This window comes from Sinocyclocheilus grahami, unplaced genomic scaffold (genome assembly GCF_001515645.1).
Source record: "Sinocyclocheilus grahami isolate Dianchi unplaced genomic scaffold, SAMN03320097.WGS_v1.1 scaffold798.1, whole genome shotgun sequence".
NCBI lineage: Eukaryota > Metazoa > Chordata > Actinopteri > Cypriniformes > Cyprinidae > Sinocyclocheilus > Sinocyclocheilus grahami.
Window position 1 is genome coordinate 514,615 of NW_015505977.1, and position 15,372 is coordinate 529,986.

The 15,372-nt window shown below is 35.6% G+C and overlaps 1 long non-coding RNA gene across 1 annotated transcript; it reads right to left on the reverse strand.

Moving 5' to 3' along the window:
- Positions 1-14,583: 14,583 nt before the first annotated feature.
- LOC107561917 (uncharacterized) lies at positions 14,584-15,353 on the reverse strand. The gene is made up of 3 exons (XR_001605933.1): positions 15,275-15,353; positions 15,121-15,160; positions 14,584-14,619 (listed from the first exon to the last, which is right to left on the reverse strand). It is a non-coding gene; the product is annotated as an uncharacterized lncRNA (long non-coding RNA).
- Positions 15,354-15,372: the final 19 nt, after the last annotated feature.

The following is a 15,372-nucleotide window of genomic DNA, read 5'->3' on the forward strand; positions in this document are numbered from 1 at the left end:
ACACACACACACACACTGCCAGTCAAAAGTTTGAACATTAAGATTTTAGTTTTTTAAAGAATTATCTTCTGCTTACCAGGCCTGAATTTATTTAAACCAAAATACAGCTAAATCAGTTATATTGTGAAATATTTTTACTATTTAAAATTACTGCTTTCTATTTGAATATATTTAAAAAGTATAATTTATTCCTGTGATCAAAGCTAAATTTTCAGCATCATTACTCCAGTCTTCAGTGACCCATGATCCACATTTATAATGTTGATGATAAAGACATTTATAATGTTACAAAAGATTTCTATTTCAGATAAATGTTGTTCTTCTGAAATTTCTATCCATCAAGAGAAAAAAAAATCCTACTCGGCTGTTTTCAATATAATAAAAACAATAAATGTTTTCTGAGCAGCAAATCAGAATATTAGAATGATTTCTGAAGGATCATGTGACTGGAGTATTGCTGCTAAAAATTTAGCTTTGAAATAAATTACGTTTTAAAATTTATTCAAATAGATTTTTTAAAACTATTTTGCTGTATTTTGGATCAAATAAATGCAGGCTTGGTGAGCAGAAGGGACGTATTTAAAATTAACATTAAAAATCTTACTGTTCAAAAACGTTTGACTGGTAGTGTATATATCAGTGATTCAAATCCATCTAGAATATCAAAATTCCTTGATAAATTATGATTATATCAATGCCAGTTTTGTTTGCCATCGCTCATGAACAACATAATTCTAGTATTTAGTGACCCATGATCCAAATGATTAATGTTGATGATAAAGACATTTATAATGTTACAAAAGATTTCTATTTCAGATAAATGTTGTTCTTCTGAAATTTCTATCCATCAAGAGAAAAAAAAATCCTACTCGGCTGTTTTCAATATAATAAAAACAATAAATGTTTTCTGAGCAGCAAATCAGAATATTAGAATGATTTCTGAAGGATCATGTGACTGGAGTATTGCTGCTAAAAATTTAGCTTTGAAATAAATTACGTTTTAAAATTTATTCAAATAGATTTTTTTTGTTTAAATAGTAAAACTATTTTGCTGTATTTTGGATCAAATAAATGCAGGCTTGGTGAGCAGAAGGGACGTATTTAAAATTAACATTAAAAATCTTACTGTTCAAAAACGTTTGACTGGTAGTGTATATATCAGTGATTCAAATCCATCTAGAATATCAAAATTCCTTGATAAATTATGATTATATCAATGCCAGTTTTGTTTGCCATCGCTCATGAATTCTTTCTATCCATTACTCTTTATCGCAGGTCAAAGCAAATTATTATTTTTATAGAGGCAATCTTCCAGGGCACCGTTTTAGTTACCAAGCAACATGGCGATCAGAGTCGGTGTATTTTGCTTAAATTAGACTGCGCTGACGAGACCGTTAACGAGACGAATGGCTGTAATGGAAAGCTCGAACATTGCATTCTTGTTTCATTCTGCAGCACGCTCATTACAACAGTGACCCATGGTAGAGTCTATTAAAACAACACAGTCAAGTTCAGCCACCGTGTGTGTTTTTGCAAACCCGGCGAATCCTTGTTTTCTGGTCTCCCTGGTCTTCTAGTTTCTCACTAGTGGTATTTTGTCAGAATGCATATATATCTGGTTCATGATCATTTCAGGATTGGCCTCATTTGTGTGTAATTGGGAATCCCTTGCAAAATACACAGTGAAAGAAAAAGGAAAGCAGAATAAATTGCAACTCCCAAATGGCACAAATGAAGTGGCTGTATTTTAGAGATGGTAAGAGGTAGGCTAGTTCAGAAAACATAGCATTTACTCAAACCTTTTCCTTCAAATACTTCTAAGATTAATTTGAGCTATGCTTATGCTATCCACGTTCATTTTTATTTTCTGCTTTAATAGACCTATACTTTTGTTGCATGTAAAAATAACATTTCACAAAAATTATATAATTTTGTGTATTTATTATTTTTGTGCCAATCACAGTCCTATTTTAGTTTTTCACAACCATTTTTTACCCTCTCTTTGTCTCAGAATTAAACTGTCTGTTTTTGCAGCTGCAGAACAGCTTTTGTTACAGCCTCTTTGCAAAGACACATTCACAGAATGGCCTGTACCGAAATGTGCTGCACAAACTGTTAAAATGATCAGGAACCTTGTTAAAAATATATTTCAGCAACCATACGTTTATAACATTGCGATCCCTAAGAAGAATATGCAGAGCTGTTGGTGCTACACACAGACCAGGAATGGCAATGATATGTTTTTGGAACCTAACTGCAGCGTTTTTGTTTTGTTTGGCTTTGCTTTACTTTGTGTTGTTTCAAATATTTTTTTTTGTTTTGTTTAGAAGTAGTAGCATCTATCCAATCCAATCTATCCAATTTTGATCAACCAATAGGCATCATTGCCACTCAACAAAATCTCCACAACACAAAGTAAACAAGCTACAACACAATGGAAACAAATCACAACTAGGGCTGCACGATAAATCGAAATGGAATCGAGATCGCGATTCGACAGAAGCTGCTATTGTCATGCGCATCTTTCAGTGAAGCACGGTTCTGTGATCAGCAGTAAATCTCCATCCAAAGGCCAGAGGGCGCTCTCGCGCTGAAACTCCAAATACGCCTCGCAGAAGAAACCCAGAAAATGCCTATCGCTGCAGCTGAATAAACAGAAGGTTCAACTGCTTTCATTGATTCAACGTGACTAATAAACATACGACTACGGCAATATACGGTTTATCTGAGTTCTTATTATTATCATTTTCATTAAAATAAAGTATATTTATAATGCAATGCCTTTATCACTGCTTAAATACTATGAAATGTGTTGCGTGCCTTATTCTGTGTAAGAAGCCACATCTCACAGAAGGATTTATTTCAAACATTCGACTGACATTATGAAGTGAGTTTGGAGTAAAAATATGTTATTAAATGTGGTATTTTCACATGCTTTCAGATGGAGCAGCATTTACTTCACAGAGCCGTAGTTCACTGAGAAGCTATGCAAACAGCTGTCATTATCGCCAACGATTTCTTCGATTTTTCTGCTTTAATAGACCTATACTTTTGTTGCATGTAAAAATAACATTTCACAAAAATTATATAATTTTGTGTATTTATTATTTTTGTGCCAATCACAGTCCTATTTTAGTTTTTCACAACCATTTTTTACCCTCTCTTTGTCTCAGAATTAAACTGTCTGTTTTTGCAGCTGCAGAACAGCTTTTGTTACAGCCTCTTTGCAAAGACACATTCACAGAATGGCCTGTACCGAAATGTGCTGCACAAACTGTTAAAATGATCAGGAACCTTGTTAAAAATATATTTCAGCAACCATACGTTTATAACATTGCGATCCCTAAGAAGAATATGCAGAGCTGTTGGTGCTACACACAGACCAGGAATGGCAATGATATGTTTTTGGAACCTAACTGCAGCGTTTTTGTTTTGTTTGGCTTTGCTTTACTTTGTGTTGTTTCAAATATTTTTTTTTGTTTTGTTTAGAAGTAGTAGCATCTATCCAATCCAATCTATCCAATTTTGATCAACCAATAGGCATCATTGCCACTCAACAAAATCTCCACAACACAAAGTAAACAAGCTACAACACAATGGAAACAAATCACAACACAATGGAAACAAGCCACAACACAATGAAATTAGCACAAAACAATGGAAACAAGCCACAACGCAAACAAAATTGGCACAACACCACAGAAAAAAGACACAACACAATGGAAACAAATCACAACACAATGGAAACAGGCTACAACACAATGGAAACAAATCACAACACAATGGAAACAGGCTACAACACAATGGAAACAAATCACAACACAATGGAAACAGGCTACAACACAATGGAAACAAATCACAACACAATGGAAACAGGCTACAACACAATGGAAACAAATCACAACACAATGGAAACAAGCCACAACGCAAACAAAATTGGCACAACACCACAGAAAAAAGACACAACACAATGGAAACAAATCACAACACAACGAAAACAAGCTACAACACAGCAAATTAGCACAACACAACAGAATTAGTTCTATGCATTGTGTTGTGGCGATTTCATTGTGTTGTAAATATTTTGTTGTGTTGTGCACTACTGGGCCACTGTACATCTGATACTAAAAAGCTGCAAGTTGCAGAACTATTATTTTTTGCTTAGTTATGTCAAGAAATGCTCTTTTTGGACTGCAAGTTACAGAATTTTTATAGTACCTCAAGTTCATTTTATTCCAGAAGGACCACGGCAAATATGATATGACCCTGTTAAATGAGTCACAACTGTCCTGAGCAAAGAAAGAGCAACCTCTTAGCAATGTTTCACATCTTTGAGTCTGTTGAATATGTGGCCTGGTGCTTGTTTAGACATTTATGCGCCTCATTCTCTGTTCCTGCCTCTCAGTGAAAGAGCGGTTCTTGGGAGGGTAGGTGGCTGTAGCTGTGCCAGTCACGACTAGAAGGAGGAGAGAGGGAGCGATAGATAAGACGAGGAAGGAAAGAGCAAGGTTCCTTACATTGCACTCCTTCCACTCTGCTGATGCATAGAAAATGGTGGGTTGACGCACACACTGTCCACTGCATGGACTCATTATAAAGCAACAAGACCACACACCATTATGTAGTTTAGCGACCAGCTATTCCAGTTTTATTGGCAATTTATGGACTCATAACAATCTCTGCTTTTACTTTTGAAGGGAAAATTGTGGAATTTGTGAAATGGATTTCTGTTAAAAAAATAAATAAAGTTTTTTTTTTTTTCATTTCCACTGACCTACTTACCCATTGTTTTTCAAAGCAAAAATGCATTCTGTCCCAAATGTGTGCAAAATCGGATTAATGCATACTTTATTTTATATGCAATTATTATTATTTATTTTTTTAGCTTTTTTGTTAAGCTTTTTTTAGTTTTTATTACTTCAGCCTTATTTCAGTAAGTGTGTGTATGTTTTTTTTGTACTTTATTGCATTTATTAAATAATATATATAAGCATGTCAATGAAAAAATCTTTCTAAGATAAATAGTATTTGAGTGGTAAATTCAATTACCTTTATCTATTTGTCTAAGTATAATTTTAGATTTTTAAAAGTAGATTGGATTCAATATGAGTTTCCAATTACTTAATGATTGCAAACTTTATTTTCTATAGTTATTGGCTGCCCATTACAAAAGATTATTTTGAAAAAGAGCAAATTTGTTCTCTTGTGCTTCATCCATTCCTCAGGGAAGAAAGAGAGACACACATGAACTAATGCATGTAATATTATCAGCATCTTTGGTGAAAAAGGGTGCAGGAAATAAAAACGCAAGACCAATAAGAGAACAGGCAAATGGAAACGAAAGAGAGATGGGGGAAAAATAAATAACATAAGGAACAAGGAGTGTCCATGGAATCGGAGAGAAAGAGAGGGCAGAAAAAGTGAGAGAACGACAGGAAAGGCCTCTAACAAATCTGATCAAAAGCTCCTAAATCTCTAAGGACTCAGAAAGAAGGCAAGAGAGGCAGAAATGCACTGCTGAGAAGCTGCGAACTGAAAAAGGGAAGGATGAAAGAAATAAAAGTGAAGCAGGAACATGGAGGAATGACACAGCAATGGATCGTTAGCACACGAGCCTTCACCCTGTTTCAACACTTTCAGGCTTCGACAAGGGAACATTTTCTCTACTAATTCAGGGCTGCTTCCTTGACAGAAACTTTATAGTGTTTTTGTTTTTTCTAAAAGAAAACATTCAGTAAACACTTTATTTTCAGTCTTCTTAGACTTTTTGACTTCTAAAACCCGTTTGATTTTTACAATGTGAGTGATGTTTGCTTGTCTACGTGCCACAGAGATACTAGCATGTATGGTGGTTGCTAAGGCGTTTGGATTGTTTATTAGTGTTTGACACACTTTCAGGCTTCGACAAGGGAACATTTTCTCTACTAATTCAGGGCTGCTTCCTTGACAGAAACTTTATAGTGTTTTTGTTTTTTCTAAAAGAAAACATTCAGTAAACACTTTATTTTCAGTCTTCTTAGACTTTTTGACTTCTAAAACCTGTTTGATTTTTACAATGTGAGTGATGTTTGCTTGTCTAAAACGTGCCACAGAGATACTAGCATGTATGGTGGTTGCTAAGGCGTTTGGATTGTTTATTAGTGTTTGAGGTTGTTTGGGTGTTTTTAATGGATGCTGGGCGGGGTTTATATGGGCTGTAGCTCATTTCAGTGGGGTTGATGAGGGTGTATGGAACGATATTCCGGACAATTTTCAAATAGAATAGCAAATTGTATTTTCAATTGCGTTTTCAATATGTGGACGCATAAATTGTGACATAATCCAAATGCAATTGCAAATCCTGCATTAGCGTTTGCATTTTCGCTTTTGCGAACGCACAGTGACGGCCAAATTTCAAATGAAAAAGCAAAGTCCATTTGCAACTGTATTTCCCATGTCTTAGGAGTTACGAGCCTGTCATATTTAAATAGCAATATTAATTACCACGTCTGCTTTTTCACTCTCGCTGCGTCGCGCATGTAACCTGCCAAAACTCAAATGGAATCGCAATTCCTTTTGCATTTGAATTTCCGACGTCTACATGGAAAGCTGTCAATCAATGTGAGGGGGCGGGGCTATACTAGGGGGCGTGTTTGTGTTGGGAGGTGACGTCACTCACAGACAAGTAAACAGTCAGCTATTAAATAAGAATAAGAAGCTAATTACAAGCAATAGGACAAAAAATTCCTGTAGAACAAATTAAATAAATGCTACATACATTGTGTAAAGTAATCAAATGTATAAAAACTGCTGTGTAAATTAAATATATATTTCTTCTTCATAAAGTTACAAAAGTGATTTAGTCAAGAGCAGTGAGAGTTTTTGTCTCTTCTGTTGTTTGATTAACATGAATGACAGACAGCCGGAATAAAAGACTGCTGTCACTTTAAGAGCTACCCGGGTCCAATATACTGTAACACATGTGTTTTCTTTCTCAGCTGTTTGCTTTCACATAAGACCTAAATTACAGTGTTTACGAGGATCCTTGCAAAGACGGGCATGTTGGTCTGTAAAGCGGAAAAACATAATACTCTATGACCACTGCCTTCACATGCGCGCGCCTCGCTGACAGTGCTCAGAAACAAAATCTCAGACAGCTTGCGCATATAGCGAAATGTCTTCTCTTTTGCTGCTGCTTGCGTGTCAACTACATGTAACTGCGATAGAGACAATAGTCCAAAATCTCAACTGGTCGAACAAATTTCTACTGGTTAATCATGTCTACCGGTTAATCATAACCAGAATATGATTGACAGGTGAAGCAACCAATCACATTTCGTTTTGTTTTGGGCTGCATCATGTTTAAGGGTGTGGAAATGTCCCCACGATAACAGACTGGTGTGTAAAACTCTTGGACATATTTTAAAGAGCCTATCCTGTAAACATATTTCACATTCTTTTGAATGTGTAATTTTTGTTTAGTTGATCCTGATAAGCTGTCATTTTCAGTTGAGAACATGCGGATTTCTTCTTCCATGAGCTGGTTTTGACATTACGGCATCTTTGTTTCCAGGCGGAACGTTAAAGAATGCGACACATGAATTTCCCGGAAATCCTGTAGAATCCAACCTATCAGATGATGTCTTAGAAACTCCTGAAGTGTTTCCCATTTTGTTTTCCATATGCATCAGACGTTCAGCCAACGGTCCATGGTGTCATTGCCACATTTGAAACTTGAAAAACAATGAAACCGATATTTTCAGATTGCTCGTTAGTACTGCTGGTTAGCTTTTGCTGTTCACAGACAGTGATGCTAATGCTTTGATTCTGAGTAGCACAGTATTGGCAACATGTGAGATGTGGCAGTATGCTAAAGATTAAAATATATACATTTTTTACTGCGTTCCGACCCTCTTTGAGCATTGAGGGTGAGTACATGGTGACAGAACTTGAACTCTCCCTTTAAACAGATTCCAGTTCTTTTTTCTTAGCTCTTTGCATTCTCTTTTTTTTCTTTGTACTGTACGTTCACACCTTATGTTTGGCATTCCAATCCCTAGTATTCCTTGTGCCGTCAGTGTCTTTCAGCACTTGTTCTCTTGGCTTCTGTCATTCTTTATCCTCCCCCCCAGTGCTCTCTCTATCTCTCTCTGTCCCTTGCTCTCTCTCGCTGTCCTTTTGAAGTGTAAATCTCTTCAGCAGGACTCCTGGCTAATGAAGCTGCTGTCTTGCTGTAATTAGAAGCATCTTGGGTTCCCTTGACACGGCTGTGGTGTGGAAAGAGAGGAGAGAATACATCACAGAAACAAAAAGACAGATGCACTGATATTCAGAATTGGCTACAGTCTGAAATATGGTGTGGGAATACTAATGACTTGCGTAAATGAAACAGCCAATAGTCAATAGTTGCCATTTTTTACCAGAAAGGTGGGCGGAATACTCAATATGGAGACGGATGGAAGGTGGCTACTATGTTAAATACTATGTTAGACTTTCATCAGAAGCGTTGAAATGCATGAACGCCATTGAAAAGTTCTGTAATGGCTAAAATTACACCTACGGACGTACAAAGAGAGGGAAGGAATAACACTGATAGACGAAGACGCCTGTGCTTTGATGTTATATAACCTGGCCCATTTTTCTGGTAATAAGAATATAATTTCTTCTAAAATATCAGAGTAGTCCAAGTTGAATACAATAATGTGGGATTTTAGTACTTTTCAATTGTACCAGTTTAGCCGAAATATACTTTAAGCTTTAAGGGATAGTTTACCCTAGAATGAAAATTGTTGTCATTTAGTCACACTTATTTTGTTGGTTCTTAAAGGCACAATATGTAATTTTCGCCACTAGAGGGCGCATATTCAAAATAGACAAAGGCGTAGTTTGATGAGTGTGGAATCATGGGAGTTGTCGTCTTCATCCCCACAGCCGATGCAATCCAACGGGACTCGGGCAGAAATCATGTTTATGGATGAGCTAATGATTTATTAACGTAGTAGAATGAAGCAGGGTGAGGCTGAATGCCGTCGAAGCGAAACGAGGCCTCTGAACGAGCGTGACACCTGGCTCAAAAGCAGCGGAGCTTTTATTATGCCACAGTCGACCGCTTCCGCTCATTCCGGTCGTGCGTATGTGGGGAAAAAAAGCAGCGCTGTTTTATCATACTAGATACATTTGAAAGTTCTGGTATAATGCTACTCTGTGCGGTCGTCACCGGTCTATTAAAACGCGCAACATATTAAAGCGTCTTTGGTGTTTCCATGTTTTCTACAAAACAAAACCAGAAATCGAGGGGTTATGACGTCTTTTTCAGGCGACACAATGACACTATAGACACGCTCCGTGCCACTAGTTACAATTGCTTATTTCTCTGGATTTAAACATTCTTCGAAACAGTTGGTATAATGCAAGTACACAAGTCAGCAAAATATATAACACTGTTCTAGTGGTTTTTGGATATAAAAAAAAAAAAAACCTATTCTTACATATTGTGCCTTTAACGCAACTCTTTTCTGTGCAGTTTATAGTAATGCATCCTAAAAAGGACAAAAATGTCATAAAGGCACCATAAAATTGCTTTATTTTATCTTATTATTTTATTTTATGTTTAGAGATTGATATAAATTGTTTGATTCATTAGTAATGTGATTTCAGTATTTTTTATATACTGTTATAGTATACAAGTATTTTGAAATAGATTTTATTTTTATATTTTTTATGTCATTTTAGTTGTAATAATTTTGTGCTTTTATTGTTTTTATTATTTTTTTCTCATTTTAGTAATTTTAGTACTTCAACATTTTTCAGTAAGTTACGAAGGTGAAAGTTAAAATTTTTAAAAACAGTTTTTTGTTTTTCATCATAAATATTTTTATTATTATTTTAAAATCATTTTTTAAATAGTTGTATTTCTAGTCCATGATAGAAACACTGTTTGTTATTTGGTTGAAATAATAAAAATCATGTCTGATGGAGCAGAGAATTTTCTTTAACTAATGATTGAATTTCTTCCAAAAAAAAAAAAAAGTAAAATATATACATGGTTCTCTTAAACTCACTTCAGTTATTTTTCTGAAGTAGACTTGTTATGGTCAGTTTTTGAAGGTTTGGAATCACATGAGGGTGAATAGATCATTCCAGATTTTTATTTTTGGGTGAACTGTGTATGTCACAATTGATTACATGAAAAATTGGCATGCTTTTTACCTAGACACGTGCACACACACTAATCATTTACAATGTGTTTGTAATAAATATCCATGACAAATAGAAAAATTGAGCCGGCACAACATAAGCCTTCCAAAGATTGTCTCCAAGGAGAGAGGACACTTTGTGAAAAACATTATTAGTGTGAGAAAAGCTTCTCGTCCTGCAGAGGAAAGGACAGACAGTGAAAATAAATCGATGTAATTTGAATTCAGAACGTTGTTTCCCATTATGACATAATCCCACTGTTGTCGATGCCAGATCGGTTGTTGTCTTTGCAGTCTAATGCCTGGATGGAGATCAAACAAATTTGAGGTGAGCTATTCCCAGAGCTTCCTGAATATAATGTCTTTTCAAAGGAACACAAACCTAAAATAATCTTACAGGGGTCAGTCAAAAAAGGGCTGTTTTTACATTGAGAAAAATGACACTTCAGCTTTAAGGAAGGAAAGAGATCAAATAAGATTTATGTATTGCAGCATATAGCTTCCCACTATTGACTTGAAGCAAATCAAACACAATTCTTCATGACTTCAGACATTTTTGAAATTGTATTTTGATAAGCACAAGTTATGCAAACATGCACTGTCACGTTGAATGACAATAAACAGCAGATGCTCTACTGTTGATATAATGTTGGCTGTGGGCTCCTCTATTATGGCTTTATGACTGATGTCTTAATAATGTTTTATGAATAAGGCGCAGGCCTACAGGTCACCCACAGATGACTGGGGATTCATAATGTGATTTCTTTCATGATCGTCATGAGGACTCCTGGATTGGCTGGGTGACAAATTACATTTTTCCCTTTAATTTTATGGCTGATAGGATATAAAAACTGGGAAAAAATGGAGGAGTTTGGAAAACAGGAGTGTGGTTTGGAATGTATTTCAGTGTATTTCTGCTGTGTCCTATAATATTTCACAATTAATATCAATTAACACTGACTGTTTGAACTCTTAGTGACACGTTTGTAGATAAACATATTGCAGGAACAGTTAACACAAAAAATTTTGAATTATTACTTGGTAATAATCTCCAATGAATGAGTTTTGATCATTGAGAAAAAAATATTTTATGTAATTTCTAAAGTTTTATGTTTTGTTTCAATAATATAAAAAGTGCAATTGCAAAATAATTTTACTTTGGGAAATTCCAAATAAAAATATTAAAACACAAAGAACTAGAATTAGAACAACCAATCAGTCTGATTTGATTGAATCATTTAGATGGTTTTGCAGCAATTGATTAATTGAAAAGATTTGAATCAAAACAATGATTCAGTTACAAATGACTATTTCTATCACGAGCTATGAATGTGTTAAGGTGAGCTAGGATGTTATTGGATGTGGATGTTAAGATTTTCACTGAATAATGGCATAATGTTTGCCTGAAGTCATATTTTATGATGTTTTATGACTTTCTGTATCCTGAAGCTTAATGACCTTAATGAAAAGAGCTTTCTGGACTCATCTGGACTGTGTTTTTGTGGGTAAACATATTAATTCAGTGTCATTTTAGAACGAGCAGGAGGCTGTGAAATGTCTATCTGTTTGAAAACACTAGCTAATGTGTTGGTCTCCAGTTCCGGTTGCTGATAGTACTAAAACTCACATTTCAAAAATTTCTGCCTCCCCCATCTGTGTTATGAACCAAATGCTCTATGAAATGTGTTAACGGAAATGTGAAATACATTTGTTAAGATCCTGTCTGCCCCTCAATCTGTCTTTAGCCACAGTGCTAACTCAAACGTACACAGTTTGTGGATAAAAGTATGTCAGGAGATACAGGGTTCTGAGAATAAAATTGGCTTCAGAAAATAGGGAAGAAAATGGCTCAAAGTCATACTTTTCCAGCTTAGAACTGATTTGTAATTCGAATGAACTAGCTAGCTTACTTTGCTATTCATAAGCTAACCATTGTTTTGATGCTGTTTCACTCAGAAATGGAAGTAAGATAGGTTGCAAAAGCAGTTTTGTGTTAATTTTAATCTGGAAGTGAGAGAACTTATTTTTTTCTGAAGGTTATGATGCACGCTTAATATCAAACACCAAACGCTGAACTTGCCAGAGGGTTAGCGCGTTTAGCTAGTTCATTAGGCTGTGGAAGGCTTCGGCAGCTTACACCCAAACAGGCCCAGGCTTGGCTTTCATGTAAACCGTTTCCTTAGAATCCTTGCCTGAAGGCCTCCAAATATTTTTCCTCTCTCCGAGTTTTGGGAGAAATGTGTTTTGGCGGGTAGGTGCTGCGGTAATAACGCAAACATGGGTACAATCAGGATTTTCATCAACAGCCTGTATATAGCCATTTCAGATGGTGGAAATGTGATGTGATAGAGAGAAAGAGGTAGTGATATACAGCGTTACACTGTGGGTTTCAGTGACATAGCAGTAGAGCTGTCGCAGTGAGGGAATTTTCCTTGCGGTAATTTTGAGTGGCTCAATAGCGCGGTATGCAGTATTATCGCCCTACACACACACACACACACACACACATATATATATATATATATATATATATATATATATATATATATATATAGCAGGAAATCAGAATATTTGGATGCGTTCACACTGTGAGCCTTAGTGCTCAATTCAGATATTTGCTCAGATCCAGTTTTTTTGTATAGCTGTTCAGATTTCTGTTTTTAGGGCTGTCGCGGTGAGGAAATTTCCCTTGCAGTCATTTTGAGTGGCTCAATAGTGTGGTACTATCGATATATATATATATATATATATATATATAATCTGTCTGTTTATGTGTTATGCTATAACTAACGAGGTCATATTCAGAAACCAATGAAACCGAAACCAAATAGCGTTGAAACAGGAAGTGAAGTAAACAGACGAGAATGACAAAATAACAGTCCACATAACAGAACATAAACCTGCCAATAAGATCGTTAGGCTACCGTTAGCCTATATGTATAACAGTTTGTTCTAATCTGACTGGACAAGAGACTTTCTATTGATATTTCCACCTGCGCGTGTTCTAGACCGTTAGATTGTTGCGCCACAAGGTGGTGGAAAGGGACTGTCTTTGAGTGAGTCTTTAAACCGTTCATTCAACTACACGTTCAAAAACGCTGATTCATTCATTCAAAGAGAGACGTAATGAAACACGCTGTTGAAATCATTTTAACTTTGAGCGCCACTTTAGAAGGCTCAGCTGACCAGCTATGCGTCGATGCTAAGACAGAGATTTCGCTTTCCTTGGACATGACAACCTATTTTCACAAATATATAGGCCTATGACTCGGCCTGGAGGACAGACGCAAGTAATCGCACGCGCTCAGTCGATCTCTCTCTCTCATTCACTGTCTGTTTAGGCTTAAATACAAATCTATGGAGCCTCTCTACAAATCAGCATGGTACACATTATCATTACTAACTTGTTTAATATTCAGTCCACATGCATGAAGTGTAAAACGAGAAGGGCATAACCTTACGAAAAAAGAAAATACACAAAAATCATGGTTGCTGCGGTTCTTGCATTCCTCTGCAGTTTGCTCGTCAATAGTAGTGCGATATTGCGGTTATCACGACAGCCCTACATAGCAGTATTAAGATCATATTGTAGCAAAAACATCCACAAGCTACATTTTTCTTTTTCTTTGTGATCTGTTTTATACTGTATTGTGAACAAAGCTACCTTGTTTTCTTTTGTGAAGTTTAAATTGGTTCATTCGCATCCAAGTTTGCTGTTTTGCCAGAGTTGCTTTAACATCTGTTGAAGTTCCAGAATACAGTGTAAAACAAAAAATCCGTAAAAAAACGGATAAAGTACTGGCAGAAAATTACCAGGACATTTTCTGTTAAATTTACGGACATTTCCTTCAACATTAAAACTGAAAATTCTGTAGATTTACATCATCTTCTGTAACATAAACGGACAATCCGTTATGCAGAAATTTCAAAAAAATTATAGCATAGGCCTATCTTTACACTGTAAAACCCGATAAGTTCCGAATACTCAATATTTGTGGACACTGATTACCTCAAAATTTTTTATTAAGCAATTCAAATTTTTTAAGTTAACATTAATTATAAATAACAATTAAGTCAAACTAAAAAGCTTAAATTTGTTTTTGCTTAATGTTTAAGTGCAGTGTACTTAAAATGATTGTTTATCATATGTAATGTTTTTCATTTACCAATTATTTTAATGCAGTAATGTTTTATTAAATACAAATACTAACTAAAAAATACACTTATGAATAAAAAACAAACGCACAACTGTGGCTATACAATTGAGGATTTTTTATTCAGCCTTTTTTAAACTGCACGAACGGTGTATTTCTGAATGTCAAACACTGGAAGATCATCTCACAACTGCAGTGCTTGCAGGACTTGTAGTGGTTTCGTTGTCCATGATAACAAAATCAGCAGGAGAGATGTTTGTGTCAGTGATGTCTGGCTCGCCCAAATCCTCCTGGAATAAGCACAGAGGGTAAAACTTTAACTTCAGAGACTAAAAGGAGACATTTATATTTACTGCCAATAGAGTGGGGGAACTATAACGTCAGAACCCAGAAAAGAAATTTGCCGTGGGTTCCTTCTAGATTTTCCAATTAAAATAAAGCCTGTGGTAAACATAACTTGACGATACTTTTATGTTTAGTTGTACAACGTCAATTACAGACATCCATACCCAAAATACTAATTTTGAAGCAGTTATGTTCATTTTTGAAAACGTATGTTTTTAGTAAGTAGCTAGGTAAGAAGGTTTAGGCTGTGAGTGTGTGCAGTTTATATTGTAGAACAAAACGTAGAAGTATCGTCAAGTTATGTTTACCACAGGCTTTATTTTATTCATAAATTGAAAAACCTCATTGGAAAATCTCAAAAGAACCCGTGGCGAATTACACTTCCTGGTTCTGACGTCAAAGTTCCCCCACTCTATTTCAGATCTATTAATGTACTTAATACTTACATTTCATGTCCTGAAGAACAGTTCTCCTCACACACGTACACTGGGAGAGCATGTTGACAAAAAAAATAAACATCTTAAACAAGCAGGCCAACTTTATTTTATATACAATGAAGTCAGTGATGGAGGTAGTTAGTGTTTGTGAATTTGCACTCACCTGAAGATCAAACATTTAGAATGTCATGCAACATCTGTGAAATCTTGCTGGTGTGTGCCACTTTCTCTGATATGGTGAAACTCCGCACAAACCTATAA